The following is a 15,036-nucleotide window of genomic DNA, read 5'->3' on the forward strand; positions in this document are numbered from 1 at the left end:
TTCCTCTAGCAAGTAGCCTGCTACCTCTAACCTCTTTTCTCATCTGGAAAATGGGAATAATACCTGAATACCCAATGACACAGCGGAAGAAGTGCAATTCTGGGAGTTAGGCAGTTTGGGGAGCGCCTGGAGAGGAATCCCAATGCCACCACTTTCTGCTTTGTGCAAGTGACAACCTTTTGTGGCCTCAGTTTACTTAACTGTGAAATAATATTTGGTTGCTGGGAAAATCTGAGAGTGATGCACAGAAAAGTTACTTTACACATTTATAAATTCATGAGAATCTGCTTTATTAAAACTATCTGGCACGTGAAAATGCTTCATTCACCATAGGACACAGTTCAGAAGCCAAGCGGTGTTGCGCTATTGTTCATTTCCGTGAGGACAGCAGAGTTTCTTCAACAATACCTTTCTGAGGGCCTGATACCTGCCAGCAGGTAGCTAACCTCTGGGGAGAATGAGCTCCAGCACACAGGGTTCCTGCCTCACTGATGATCTTGGCCTCAGTGGCGTGCAGTCAGGTGGGGCAGGGGAGGACATCATCAGCGCAGTTATGATGTGCAGAGGTCAGTGGGGGGAAGCACAGAGCCTCTGCAGGAACTGTCAGAGGGGTGTGTAAGCCCGTCTGCAGGACAAGCACTTGCTTATCTGCGCATCCATGCTTCACGTCTCAGGCTGGCAGGAGGGCTTCCCCCTCCTGCAGCTTCCAGCCCAGCAGGGGAAACATATCCCACTTGAAATCATACACTACTTATTTAATTACAGTTTCTGCAGGAAGTGGGCCCTGAAGGAGCAAGTTGGAGAGAGCAGCAGTGGCCACCTGCTGAAGATAACACTAGGGTCTGAAAGACACGCCTCTGACTCTTTCCGGGCTCTGCTCTGTCTAGCCCCGTCTGTTGTCAGAGATGAACAGCATTTCAGTGTGGAGCGTGATGGTTATAACCACTTGCTCAGGACTTGGAAGTGGGTTTGAGTTCTGGCTCCGGCAATCACCCTCTGAGCGGCCTCGGGGAAGCTACTTAAACTTTTCCAGCCCCAGGTCCCCTAGGTTTGAATTGGGGGGGCAGTTACACTTGCTGGAAGCAATTGTTGCTGATTAAATGGCACAAAGCCTGTAGAGTACTCAGTAAATATTAGTTATTGCCATCATCCCCTCAGCCCCTCCCTGAAAAACGTTTTAGACACGTTCATGTAGAAGTCAGTAGCAGCCAACTCACCTCCTCCAGGGTAAGAGTTGGTCAGTGGTTAATTCTGAAACAAGCTGTCTACTTTCAGAGTTCATGAAATATCTCTAGCTGTTGAGATAGGGGAAGTTAAAGGACCAACCAAAGCTATTTGAGTTACCATGGCTGCATAATTAAGGGCCTGTGAATTTCAGGATATTTCAAAAAAAAAAATCTGAGACAACTTGGCGTGAAATGATTTTTTTTCATTTTCACTCACAAATAGACTAAAAATACACATGGAAGGGATTTTCCATTCACAATCTGCTTTCAGTGTGGGCATTTGAATTTTTTTCCATGATGGAGGGTCAAAGGGAGTGATGAAGTGTTGAACTTAGGTTGTTGCTAAAGTTAAGGAGAGGTGGGAAAAATGAGACAACAGAGGAGGAAACAGAACAAGGCTTCAGGGCATAACTGAAAAAAATAGTCTGGTCACCAGGGTTAGAATCAGGTAGGCGCATAGGCTTTTCTCCTCTGCAAAGAAGGTCATAGGGTGTGTAGAACCCCTTATGGTAGGTAGGGCCACCGCTCTTTGTCTCTGATGGAATTATTGCCTATCGTTTGCAGGAGTTTGGAGGGGTTTCCTTCTTGGAAAGGAGCCTTCATCTAATGCTTCCCACATGTTGAAGGTGTTCGTACTAGCCTGGGATTAAATTCAAGGGGGATTCCCTGTGATGTTAAAGTGAGAAGTGATTGAACCATAACCCAGGGGGACTTGTAGCTCAGAGCTTACAACCATTTCCTGGCCATCCTGGGATTCACTGCCCCGAGGCTGGGCACCCTGATTTCAATTTATCTCCCAATCAGCTCTTTTAAAACCAGATGCTCCGTTCACCTGGCTCTCAGAGAGGGTGCAGGCACAGGTACAGCCCCGCTTTCCCAGTCAGAGCTCTCACCTGTCGAGCTCGGCCAAGGGTGGGATGAAACTCAGCAGTGATGACCCGACCGCTGCCTCTAGTGTCATTCTTCTCTCTCTCGGGGCTTGAAATTTGAACGTTTCTGTTTCCAGGCAGAGAATTTTACCACCATGAGCTGACCTTTTCTGAGCACCATGAAAAGTGATATACACAGGGCTATTCTGCAAAATCAATAGACACCAACGCCAGCTGAGGGCTTCTCTGCCATCTCGGCCAGCCACCGAAAGACATCGTTCAAGGTCCCATAGAGGTCCGCCCAGCCTGACATCAGGAGACAATGACACATAAGGGAAAGAAGAGTAGGGTTTTGGTCCACAAGTTTGGGTTCAAAGCCAACTCTGCTTCCCTCTTATGGAAATCCTCAGACGCACCATTTCACCTCCTTGGGCCTTGATTTCTCTGGCCATAAAATGGGGCTAGTAATTTATAACTTGCGGTGTGAGAGTGAGAATTTGATGAGAAACCATAGGCAAACCATCCTATCACATATGTGATACGTAGTTAACCTTCCACGTTAACTATTTTGAGTGTGTGTGTGTGTGTGTGTGTGTGCGCGTGTATTATCATCACAGAGGGGTTGTGTATTGAGTCAACTAAATGTTTGTTCCCTACTCTTTGCGTTTCAAACTGCCGTGACTTCAGCATGACTTATGTATGAAGCCAGCTGGATATTTTTTCCTACAAGAAAACATGGCTGTTTGTAGAAATCCAGGGGGAAGGAGAGAATAGGTGTTCATAGTCCCTTGTGAGCATTAGAAAGGGTAAGATTAAGGGGGATATGTTTTTCATTCCGTCAGCTTGAATTCCCTTTCCAAATTCCATTCCGGTTATATGATCAGGCTACCGCTGCATTTATGGGTGGCCACAGTCTGGCTGGAGGGGCGGATTTAGTCAGAAAGAACGTTTTCTTCCCTTCTAAAGGCAGTTCAAGAAACAGCAGCATTCAGAAGGAACGTGGCGGAATGGGCCCTGATTTGGGGGTCATGGGGACCTGGGTCTGAAAACCGGCTCCATCCCTCTGAGTTCTGTTTCTCATTCTCTCTGCTTTTCAACCTTTGTCAAATAGGTACGGTCCCTTTCTCAGAGACATGTGGATATTTAGTGAGATGAGGTATACAAAGATTTAGAGTGTGGGTTCTCCGTATGTTTTGTCTATTGCCATCATTACAATTAATTAAAAGAATCATCCTTTGCTAAGCATTTTAAACTCCCCACATATATGTCTGTCTACCATACTACTTGGGAAATTGCTCGGACTTCCACTGGACATGGAGGGGCACAAATCCTTGTCAAAGTGCAAAATTGCAGCCTGAATGCACACCACCCGGCTTCATGATTTTTAACTGTGTTTCGTGTGTTCAGAATTCTGTGGAAATGTCCCAGAGGCTGGGAGCCATGGGGTGAGTTTTAGACCCTCCACTCCCTGCTTCAGTCAAATCAGGCGCACATTTACCTGCCATATATTAGGGTCTTGCCAATTCATTTCGATTTCATTTAATGAATATTTCCACTGCTAAAAGTAACTTCGAAAACCACTGTCTTAGAACATTAATCTTGGACGAGTCCTAGTAAATTGATAAGCAGGAAAACCAAGGAAAATCTCCATTTATTGAGCTCCTACTATGTGCCAGGTTCTGTGCGAAGTTTGATATACATATTATCTCATTTGAGTGTCACAAGCACCCTATGAGCTATAGATGGTCATCCTCTTTATATGGATGACAAAGCTGCCGGCTGGAAAGTTGGTCACTTTGGGCGGGGGAGGCAGTTAGTGGGAGACGAGATAAGGAAGCTAGGTTTTGCAAAGCATAGAAAAAAATAATCTTTAACAACTGTAGAGTTTGGCAACCCCCCCTCTCAATCCTTATCCAATTCACATTGTTTGAGCAAATCAGAGAATATTCATATTCACTTTCTTTCCCCAAATGCCATCACCTCCCTGCAACGCACAGGTTCAGAGCACACTCACTTCTGTCTCCTGCAAAGGGCTGGATGCACACAAGGCTAGCAAACATTCCACAGGTTTCAATAGCCCCGAACAAAGCTCTCCCCACTCCTGAGTTGGCCTTGCCACACTGCAGGACGAGGCAGGAAGCTGGCTGGGGTGGGCAGCAGGTTTTATTTCTAAAGCATATATGGGAAAACTCCATAAAAAAGGGGGAAAGGGTCCACAAAAACATGAAAAAGAGGTGTTCATTCTTCAAATGGGGCTCCCTGTCCCTTTCTCCCTCTGGACGGAACGCATTTCCAAAGAGTCCCCCTGCAGCATGTTACTTTATAACCGACAGCTTCAGAATCTGCCAATGCCCAAACTCAAACATTTACATCCAACCCAGGCTTCTCCGTTTTCTCCCAACCTGTGCTAACATAACCTCCAGCTTGTAAAATATAGCCAAGAATCTGACCTGCCAGGTAGTGAGATGCCCTCAGACCTGGTGAGATAAAAAGACAGGGAGCGGGGGTATGGGGGGTGAGGAACACACAAGAAACAATCCAAGATTGGCTAAGCGCCTCTTTTAACTTCCAAAGTGGTAGCAGTTTGGGGCAATGACAGCGACTACCCAAACTTCCAGTTCTTGAGCCCTCGCTCTTCCAGTCTCTTTATATTTCATTTTCTCATAATGACAACAGAAGTTATTGTCCCCATTTTAGAGAAGTGAAAACTGAGGCTCGAAGAAGCCACATATTTTCATCAGGGTCACGTGTGTGGTGGTGGTGGGGACACTAAAAGGATCCCTGGCTTCAAAACCCAAGTTCATAATCCCCTTACAGCACTGCTGGGAACAAGAAACCCCTGCGTTCCTTCCACAGTCGGCCAGGGGAGGTGTGCTTCCCATCCCTAGGGGCAGTTGTTTCTCAGGGCTTTCTGCGATGAGAGATGAGGACGGAGAGGTGATTCTAGAAAAATAGGGGATACTGCTGGCTCTAAGCACCCCAGACATGCCCAGGTACCCAGCCCAGGGATCAGTGAATCAGGAGGCGTCCATGGGGAGTCCCCCGGCCCTTCAGAACAGAAGCCAGTGTCTGCCACTCCCGTCTCCTAGTCTGCACTTGTCCACCTGGCCCTAGGAGTTACCTTCTCTGTTCTGTCCCCCAGCCCTCATCCCTTTCCATGTCTGACTACAAGGTGGATATTGTGGAACACGGGGATGGATACACAACTCTTTGTAAACTGTAAGGTAAGGGCTATTGAGATGTAAAATTCTATTGTTCTTCTACCATTGTCTATCAATCTCCCCCAACCCACCCCAAAGTAAGGCCATGAGCAAACTCCACTTTCAAACTCTACTTCCTTAACCCTCAAACAAAAATATTCACAGGTGAATCAGCCCGGTAGGGAGTTAAGAATAAATTCTTACTTTCCCTCAGAAGAAGGACAGAGATAAAACCTTCCTAAAAAGTTCCTTGCACGTGGAACTGTTCGTAGAACTAAAACAAGCAGACAGAAATCTACCAGACTGGAAGGGGGCAAGTAGAAAACAAGTCAAGGTGCATCCGATCACAGCAAATACCCCATTTTGCCAGCAGCCAAGATAAAGCAAAAGTTTTATAATTAGGACACCACAACCTATTTGCTCCCGGAAATGCAAACAGTGTTATCACATCTTTGGAAATGGAGTGAAACAGACTTACCTTTTTGGAGTTAGGAAAGACCTAGATCCTTGAGTGAACCAGCTCCATGGAATAAGTACCTGGACGTGAGGAGCGGGGCTCCCGGTGCGCTGCCCCAGTGTCACCCCGAGCCTGCTGTCTTTGTGTGGCGGACAGGCGGGGGGGTGTGTCTGCACGAGCGGGAGAGCTTTTGACAGTAGGCAGGCTGTGGCCAGTGCAGCCAGCTTTGGCTGGCTTATATAGCGAGCTCCTTCCTCTGTAATGGGATGCCTCGCCTCCAGACATCCTTTCCCACTTTTTCAGTTGGTGAATTAAAGGAACAGCCCTCCCAGCGGAACGGGGTTAGCTCATGAAAGACGCACTCACTCCCTGCTCTCTGCCAGGAAGAGAACCTATTTGCATACAATTTATTGCAAAAGTAGGAATTCCCTCTCCCCTCGCCTCCTGCCCCTGACTGGGAGCAGCTGTTAGTAACTAAGAGTGGTTTTTGCTTTGCTCCGCAGACGGTTTTTCTAACTGTGAGACGGAAGCCCAGGGAGCGAGAGGGAGAAGACTCAGCAGCTCTGGCTCTCTCACCAGGCAAGCTGGAAACATGGAAAGGAGACCGGGGGCTAACCCGCCCGGGCGCTGGGCAGCAGCTGCTCAGTGGCGCCTCGGAGAGAGCAGAGGGGCTGAGCCGAATTCCTGGAAAGAGGAGATAAAGCCTTTCGAAAGCCTGGGAGTGTTTGGGGTTTCTCAGGGCCAGCAGAGAGATACGGCATTAGTTCTCAGCAGGTGGGGAAAGCACTGGGAACACAGATCAGTCTGGAGTCTCTTTTGGGGAGACAGCCACAGTCCCGTCCAGCTGCCTGGAGGCGGTATTGTCCCAGCCCCGGTGCACTACAGGGGAGCAGCTTTTTGACACTGAACATGCCCTGTGCCTGGTCCTGTCTTCTAAGCTGCCTCTCCTAAAGAAAGGTCTCCGAGTTTTCTTCTCAATGCTGAAAGGTGCCCACCATAAGAAAAAAAAGTAACAAGTTAATCTTTGAAACATAAGCTGCGCCTTTGCTCTCCAGCCTGCTGTGGATTCTTTCCAAGCTCTGAGTCATCGGTGAGTTTGGTGGTTAGCATGCATTGGGTATCCTCAGGGCACACACAGGCATGGGAGGGAGGGGGGGAAGAGGCCAGGCCAGGGCACCCACGCTTGAGCTTGTCACAGCACTTAGTACTTTTTGGGATCCTGGAGGGAAATGAGGCATCATGTAACCTGTAGCTACCACTAGACCCTCCTTTATTAAGTCTATATTAGGTGCCGCCCAAGGTACTTTATAGACGTTATTTCATTACATCCTCAGAACCAGAAAGTGTGATAGACACATGTGCTGTCCCCTTTTTACAGATGAAGAAAATGAAGTTCGGAGAAGTAATGGAATCTCACTGAGGGAATGCACCTGGGGAGCATTTAAATGACAACACTGGGCTTCACAGTTCTTTCTATTACACGTTACTGCCCAGGAACATTGTAAGATGATATTTAAACAATGTTTTATGCCCTATTAGATTGTAACACTGCTTGTATAAAAATCACTGCCATATTTGTATATGGAAGATATGTTTCTTTGTTCCATAGAGCTAATTCAGAGATCCTTGATTTTTAAAAAAATCAAGTATGAATAACAGAGGTTTCAACTATCTGCCTATTTTCAGTACTGAATGGTATCACCCCCATACTTATTATTATTGCTGTGGGCCTCAGTTTCCCAATCTGAAAAAAGTGGGACAAGATTAGGTCATCCCTGTGGTCTCTCTGGCCCCAGTATCCTAGGATTCTCTGCTTAAGTGACCCTCCCAGGCAACAAGAAAGCCCATAAATAGTCATGTCATAAGACAACTCATTTGAACTTACGAACTATTTTGGCTGATTCAAATGTTGGTTGTTTTGGAAGTTTTTAACTCTGTGTTTTAGCTAAAGCATATTGTAGTAGTGTCTTTTTACCAGTAGTGAGTGCTTCCATTTCTCTTGGCTTCTCAGAGTCTACTGAGTTTATCTCCTGCGTTAGGGAATAGAAATATTAGAATAGTATATTATACATGTCATATGGCATATAGACTACATTTACATATAATGCATAATCAATACATATTTGCAGTCGTATGTATATTTAAATGGAATAAGAGCACGTGCTAGAAAGCTGGGTGATAACATATGGCTTCTTCTGGAAACCTCCCAAACCCAGCCCCCCATCCTTGTAGTATTCCTACTACAAGTGGCTTAGCCAATCACAGGGAAAACAAAGCCAAATATGACCAGGCTGGCCCTCAAGGCAGGAAACAGGCCAGTGGAACAAACAAACAAGAATATTATTAAGCATTAAGTTAACTATCATAGAAGTATATTCCAGAGATGATTAGCTTTATTTGTGTATTTTTAGCAGAGGCTACTTGTAAAAGGAGTTTTCTCCAAAACCTATGTGGCATCTTAAGCCATACCTTGGCTTTTAAGTAAGAGGAGCCCAGATAAGGCACTTGTTTTCATCTATCTCTGGACTTTTTTCAGCCTCCCTTCCAGGCAAATAGGTCTGCATACACCTTGTGCTCTCCAATACCTGAACCTTTGCTAACGCCGTACTCTACCTGGAATCCTCACGTCCACCTTCTCACATCCACTTGGCATCCAATTCTGATCTAATTTCACCATGTTGCTTCCTCGATGTCTTCCACAAGAAATGCTTCCATGCATGTTGTAACTCTGTTAGGACATTCCTTGACTCTACATGGTATAATTATACGTATGTCTTGTTTTTCTTCCTACATGCTAGGCCTCCAGAGGGCAGTGATCACACCTGCTTTTCCTTGCCTAGCACAGAGCCTTGCGTATTGTAGGAGCTCAGTAAATGTTTATTGAATGAAAGAAGTAATGGAGGAACAAGTGAATGTTTGACATGCTGTGCTTTATAATTAAATTCTTCTTTTTTCACCCTTAGAACATAAGAGGGAAACTAGATTCCCCAACACATCCATTTCACAGGTGAGGAGAGGGGGCCCAGAGAAGAGAAATGACTTACCCAAGGCCACCTCGGCTGCTTTCCATGAAGATGGTCCTCAAGGTCAGAAATGAGCAACCAAACCACATTAGACATTACAGCGGAGGATGCTTATGGAATCAATACCCATTCATCCTCCTGTCTGGCAGAGGCTGCACCTCTTGGCATCCGGTGTCTTATGGTGGCCCTCTGCTCAGTACGGTAAACACTTTTTCCCAAAGCTGTGTATTCCCTCTGTAACCTGCGTTAAGTCCTGAGATCCTTTGACTCACTTGCATTCATCACGGCAGCCTGCACGCACACCAGCAAACATGACCAAAACCAGCCCCTCAGCCCTTCCACAGCTCCAGACCTTCCAACTTCGCAGGAAGGTGAGAGGGCAGAGTGAACGCTTGTGAACTCCACCTCTGCACGGAGTTCTCGGCCAAAGCCTGATTTTGTCGTTGCTCGTTTGCTATCCTCATTCACAGGTTGCCAGAGGACGACGTGGTTTGGAGGCCTGAGGGGGTGTGGAGGTTCACCTCAGGTGAGATCACTCTCATTACCTTGAAGGTCTGTTAGATGCAATACTTTTTTTTTTTCTTTCCCGAGATAGATCAGCCAGGGAGTAGAATATCGGCCAGGACTGGGCACTCTCTGAGGAAGCTGAGCGTCCATTTCTTTGAGAAGTCTAGCATTTACTTCCCACGGGACCCCTTGATTTCCAGCTCCCCCCCCCCTTGCTTACCCACTGCTCCCAACCTCTTCCTCCTCTTCTTGGGATTCATCCAGTGTGCTAACTCCCGTCCAAAAGTCCCATGTGACTCTATATTTGCCAGAAATCTCTCCCAAAGCAATGAAGGGGCTCGGGTCCAACACAGTGGGCTAGTCATTCAATTAGATGCATTTGTTTAGGGTCAAATTTCCCCGACTTGCTGTCTGCAAGGCTTTGTTCAGTGCTCTTCTTCTCCATCTCTTCTCATTTCTCCTTAGACAACAAAGGACAAAAAAGCTCAAAGACATCATTGGTCATTGAATGAGTGGCAAGACAGAGGAGAGCTTCCCTGCTGGCTGGAATAGGGTGAATCAACCAATAAGTAGGCTCTCTGGTCAGCGTGGAAAAGTGGAAAGAACTTTGGTTTAAAGTAGGTTTGAGTCCTGAGGATGCATAACTTACTGTGTGACTTTGGGCAAATCTCTTCTCTTCTCTGGCTCTTGGTGTACTGGTTACAAAATGAGCGATTCCTAAGGATCTTAGCAACTTAAAAATGCTAAGTAAAAAATTCAAAAGAATAATTTAGAGGCCTCTAAGCCTTTGTACATTCCCAGTCCCCAGAATAACCCTCCCTGGACTTTATCCTCATGGCAAGTTCCTATATTATTTTTCAAGATTTACTTCTAAGACAGTTTCCATAACCTTACATTCAGAGAGAAGGGCACCTCATCCATGCTCACCCAGACTTCCATTTTTTATTTTTAGCACACTGTATAATTGCCTTTTTAGCTCATTAGGCCATGAACACTTTGAGGGTAGGCACTGTCACTTTTCACGTGCTTACTAACAGATCTGTTTAGAACCAGTGTCTGTTTATTGTTGGCGCCTATGCCATGCCACTAGTTAATTATTTTTAATATCGTTCCTGCATATCATGGTTTTTAGAATGGCATGTGATCTGTGGCAGAATTTAGGTAAACCATAAAACTTCCTTGAAATGATTTATTAGATGATTAGAGTGTTTACTGTTATCACTGATTTACTCACCCAATTCCCCAAAGGGACTGTGAGAGTCCCCTGGGGCCAAGAACTGTGCCTTCCTTCTCAAAGCACCGGGAAGCCAATTAATGTTCCCATGAAATTGAGTGATTGATTGGCCAAATGATGGAGAAGATGGAAAAGGCATAAGATTGGCACAAGCAGTTTTGGGTTCCAATCATCTTGACCATTTACAAGGTGAATTATCTTGAGAAAATCGTATCTCTTCTCTGAAACTCAGATTCCTCATTAGTGAGGCAGATAAAGCATCCCTACCTCGAGTACCTCCCAGAGTTGGTGTGAAGACCAAGTAAGAGAGTGGAAGAGAAAGTGCTCAGTAAACTGTGATGCCTTATGCAGATTTTTTTGATGATGAATGATCCCCCCCGCCCCAAATTGCAGTCGAAAGCTCACACTTGGCACGGCTGTGTTGTGCATGATCCCAGCTTCCACCTAAAGTATTTCTGGGCTCTGCAGGGGTTAGCAGGGGAGAGAAGGGAGTTGAAACCACCAGGTGCTGTCTTGTTTGTTAATACTTTCTAAGGATGACCTCTTAGCTGGAGCCAAAAGGGAAGAGGGAAGGATTCAAACGATGAGCATCGACCAGTGCTGAGTTGGAAGGTCTGGAGTTGTAGAAGAGCTGAGGGGATGGTTTTGGTCATGTTTACTGGTGTGCGCGCAGGCTGCTGTGATGAATATGAGTAGTCAGAGGATCTCAGGACTTAACGCAGGTCGCAGAGGGAATACACAGCTTTGAAGCCAAGGCAGATTGAATTTTTTTTGACTGATTTGTCACAACTGAGTTAGATACTTGTGAGGATGTTTAATTTGTCCCTTTTCTTTATTTCTCTTCTTGGTTTTTCTTAGATTTCTTTTGTGGACAAAGATGGATAAGAGTGGCTCACATTGACTGAGTTGTTCCCGTTAGGCACTTTTTAAGTGGTTTGCATATATGAAGTTCAGCGATCTGTACAGTGAGCCCATTGGGTTGATACTATCATTATTCCCATTTTGCAGATGGGAGCGGTGAGGAACAGAGAGCTTAAGTAAATTGTCCGAGTCACGTGAGTAATAAATGACAGCAAGAAGATCCAAACCCAGGCTGTGGGCTCTATCCCCAAGATCCTGTGATTGGAGGTGCTTCCTCATGTACTTAATTTAACAGGTACCCAAAGGCCAAAATGACATTCTTGGACTCGGATGGACCACCCTGAGTGATTATGGAGTTTGTGCATAACAGTCTAATGAGGCAAGAGGGGCTTTGCTTGTGTTTCTTCTGGTACTGTGGCAGCAAGAGGCCATGAGAAGTCCATGTCTGTCAGTGCTAATGCTGGAGTTGTGAAAGTACTGGCGTGGATTTGGTTCCCGTCCTAATTCAACCACTAACTAGTTAGGAAAAGAAGTGGGGCCTTGGACAAATTATTTTACTTCTTTGTTATAGGTCCCTCATTTGTAAAATGGGGACATTAATAACTGGTACTTCTTAGAGTTATTCTCAAGATTAAAGGAAATACACTTAATCAAATGTTTATGCTTGCTACACTCTAAAATAATCTCAAAATGATGCCTATTGGCTATTCTAGGTAAGTCGCTTTTCTGTTCTGGGCCTTTATTTTCTCATTTTTAAATGATGGAAAAGATAACCTCAAGCTATGTTCCAAAAATGAGCTCACTAAAATAAAAAGGGTTAAAGGAAAAAAAATGTGTAAGCATGTAAAAAAATACATAGCACCTTTTGTTACAGGCCTTGGGATTCCCAGGTTGACCAAGCTGAGTGTACTGGTTACTCTGTTTACTTAAACATCCTTCATAGGTCCCCCTCCATCCTGCTGTGCACATGCAATCAACAGCAGGCTTTAAGGGTCCTGTTCTCCTGTCGTTTTCCAAGTCTTTATACATTCTGTGTCTTCAGGTGGTGATGGAAAATCCTCCCCTAGTCAGAGTTGGCCGGATGGTATCGCTTGCCTCAGAGCTAGAAGCTCCCCCAGCAGGGCCTAGAGGTTGATGTACAGCTATCACAGAGGTATGGGAATCACTTTCCTGCCTGGGGAGTTCCCCTGGGCTGGTCTTGGTCCTGACGGAGCAGTCTCACCTGTACTCCTTCCCTACCCCACAGCCTTCCAATGGCATGATTGATGGCAAATATACTCACTTATATTTCTAGTAACAGTTACAAAGTAGTGACATTATTTCAATCCTCACACCTAAGCTTCCCCCATACTACAGGTGAGAAGAGGTCAAGGGACTTGCTTAAAGTCACAGAGCCAATGCTTGGTTTGGCAGAAGTCTCCATGTGCAAAATACTGGGCTCTTTGATTTCCACCGCGGAAACCATTTATAAAGGGTCTTGTGTTATCAGTCTTGTAGGGGAGCAAAGTTTGCCATCCCCAAACTTTGTCATAGAGATTATTTTGAACTGAAAACAATCGAGGCCCAAAAGACTCAAGAATTCTTTCATTTTACCTACGCCTTAGCTGCCTAAAGAATTTAGGAAAAAGGCCTGTCCTAGAATAGAGCTATCAGGAGAGGTATCTGCAAAGAATACAGGTTGGGCATGGTGGTGAAGGAAACTTGAGCAGGGCCTAGAGATCAGAGTCTACTCTCTGTCCCATTGTCTCTGCTGAGGCCCAGCAAACATTTGTTTACCAAACATTTGCTTTTCCATTTCCATATGAATTTCCTTTCTCCCCTTTCAAGTCCCAGCTACTCCAACATGCTCTTTTGTCTTTAGAGGAAGATGGTATTTAAGGTGAGGGTGTCAGCCATTTGGAGAGTTACTCAGTTTCTCTGGGTCTCTGCCATGTATACATGTTATTAAACTTTTTTTTGATTTTCTCTTGTCAATCTGCCTCATGTCAATTTAATTCTTAGATCAGCCAGAAGGACCTAGAAGGGGAGAGAAAAATTCTTCCTCCCTGACTGTATTTTGGGTACAGTGGTATAAAATAAGAAGCCCGTGACTGGAAAATAGACAGACTTAGGTTTAATCCCCACTCTGCCATTTACTAGTATGTGAAATGTTTCAAATTCCTTCACTTCTATGAGCCCCATCTGTGTCTTTGTCTGTAAAATGGGAGTGAGGGTACTCCCTTCATAGAGCTGACAGGACTGTAGTAGGTTGAATAATGGCTCCCCCAAGATAGCCATACCCTAATTTCCCAGAACCAGTGAATGTTACCTTATACGGCAAGAGGGACTTTTCAGATGTCATTTAAGGATTATGACACGAGGAGATTATCCTGGATGCAATCACAAGCGACCTTATAAGAGTAGGCAGAGGGAGATTTGCTTACAGGAGAGGAAAAGGCAATGTGACCAGGGAACAGAAATTGAAGTGATGTGACCACAAGCCAAGGAATGCTGGCCATTACCAGACGTTAAAAGAGGCAAGGAACAGATTCTTCCCTGGAGCCTCCAGAAGGACCCAGCCCTGTGGACAACTTGATTTTAGCTGAGTAAAACTCATTTCAGACTCTTCCTTCCAGAACTGTAAGAGAAAAAACTTCGGTTCTTTTAAGCCACTAAGTTTGTGGTGATTTGTTAAAGCAGCCGTAGGAAACTGATAACAAGGGCTAAATGGGCCTGCCTTGTGCATAACAGGGGCTTAAAAATAGTAACTCCATCTCACTAGATTCTAGAATGCTTTCTTTTTTTCTAATTTAATTTTTCTTTTATATTGGCATATAGCTGATTAACAATGTTGTGATAGTTTCAGGTCTACGGCAAAGTGATTCTTTCATACATATACATTTCTTTTTCAAATTCTTTTCCCATTTCGGTTGTTACATAATATTGAGCAGAGTTCCCTGTACTATACAGTAGGTCCTTGTTGGTTATCCATTTCAAACATAGCAGTGTGTACATGTCAATCCCGAACTCCCTAACTATCCCTTCCTCCCACCCTTCCCCCCACCCCCTGTAATCATAAGTTTGTTCTCTAAGTCTGTGAGTCTGTTTCTGTTTTGTAAGTAAGTTCGTTTTTGTATCATTTCTTTTTAACTTCTGCTTATAAGCGATATCATACAATATTTCTCTTTCTCTGTTTGACTGACTTCACTCAGTATGACAATCTCTAGGTCCATCCATGTTGCTGCAAATGGCATTATTTCATTCTTTTTAATGGCTGAGTAATATTCCATTGTATATATGTGCCACATCTTCTTTATCCATTCCTCTGTCAAAGGACATTTAGGTTGCTTCCATGTCTTGGCTATTGTAAACAGTGCTGCAATGAACGTTGGGGTGCATGTGTCCTTTCAGACCATGTTTTTCTCTGGATATATGCCCAGGAGTGGGATTGCAGGATCATATGGTAGCTCTATTTTTAGTTTTTTAAGGAACCTCCATACTGTTCTCCATAGGGGCTATACCAATTTACATTCCCACAAATAGTGTGGGAGGGTTCCCTTCTCTCCACACCCTCTCCAGCATTTATTGTTTGTGGATTTTTTGATGATAGCCATTTTGACTGGTGTGAGGTGATAGCTCATTGTAGGTTTGATTTGCATTTCTCTAATAATTAGCAATGT

The 15,036-nt window shown here is 44.9% G+C and overlaps 1 protein-coding gene and 2 long non-coding RNA genes across 7 annotated transcripts in view; 2 read left to right on the forward strand and 1 right to left on the reverse strand.

The window, feature by feature from the left end:
• TNC (tenascin C) overlaps positions 1-5,953 on the reverse strand; it is a 92,184-nt gene extending 86,231 nt beyond the window's left edge. For 2 of the 5 annotated variants that reach the window (XM_057548240.1, XM_007178136.3), the window contains exon 1: positions 5,774-5,953. The gene's annotated coding sequence lies outside the window, so the exon portion shown is untranslated. Of the gene's footprint in view, positions 1-2,119; positions 2,226-5,773 lie in introns of those variants that run through there. The other 3 variants (XM_028165425.2, XM_028165426.2, XM_057548239.1) reach the window with 3 other exon arrangements.
• Positions 5,954-6,013: 60 nt separating this feature from the next.
• Positions 6,014-9,107, forward strand: LOC130708378 (uncharacterized). Its single transcript, XR_009008594.1, has 3 exons — positions 6,014-6,842; positions 7,131-7,253; positions 8,716-9,107. It is a non-coding gene; the product is annotated as an uncharacterized LOC130708378 (long non-coding RNA).
• Positions 9,108-9,250: 143 nt separating this feature from the next.
• On the forward strand, positions 9,251-11,676 carry LOC130708379 (uncharacterized). The gene is made up of 3 exons (XR_009008595.1): positions 9,251-9,301; positions 9,748-9,899; positions 11,525-11,676. It is a non-coding gene; the product is annotated as an uncharacterized LOC130708379 (long non-coding RNA).
• Positions 11,677-15,036: the final 3,360 nt, after the last annotated feature.

This window comes from Balaenoptera acutorostrata, chromosome 6 (assembly GCF_949987535.1).
Source record: "Balaenoptera acutorostrata chromosome 6, mBalAcu1.1, whole genome shotgun sequence".
Taxonomy (NCBI): Eukaryota; Metazoa; Chordata; class Mammalia; order Artiodactyla; family Balaenopteridae; genus Balaenoptera; species Balaenoptera acutorostrata.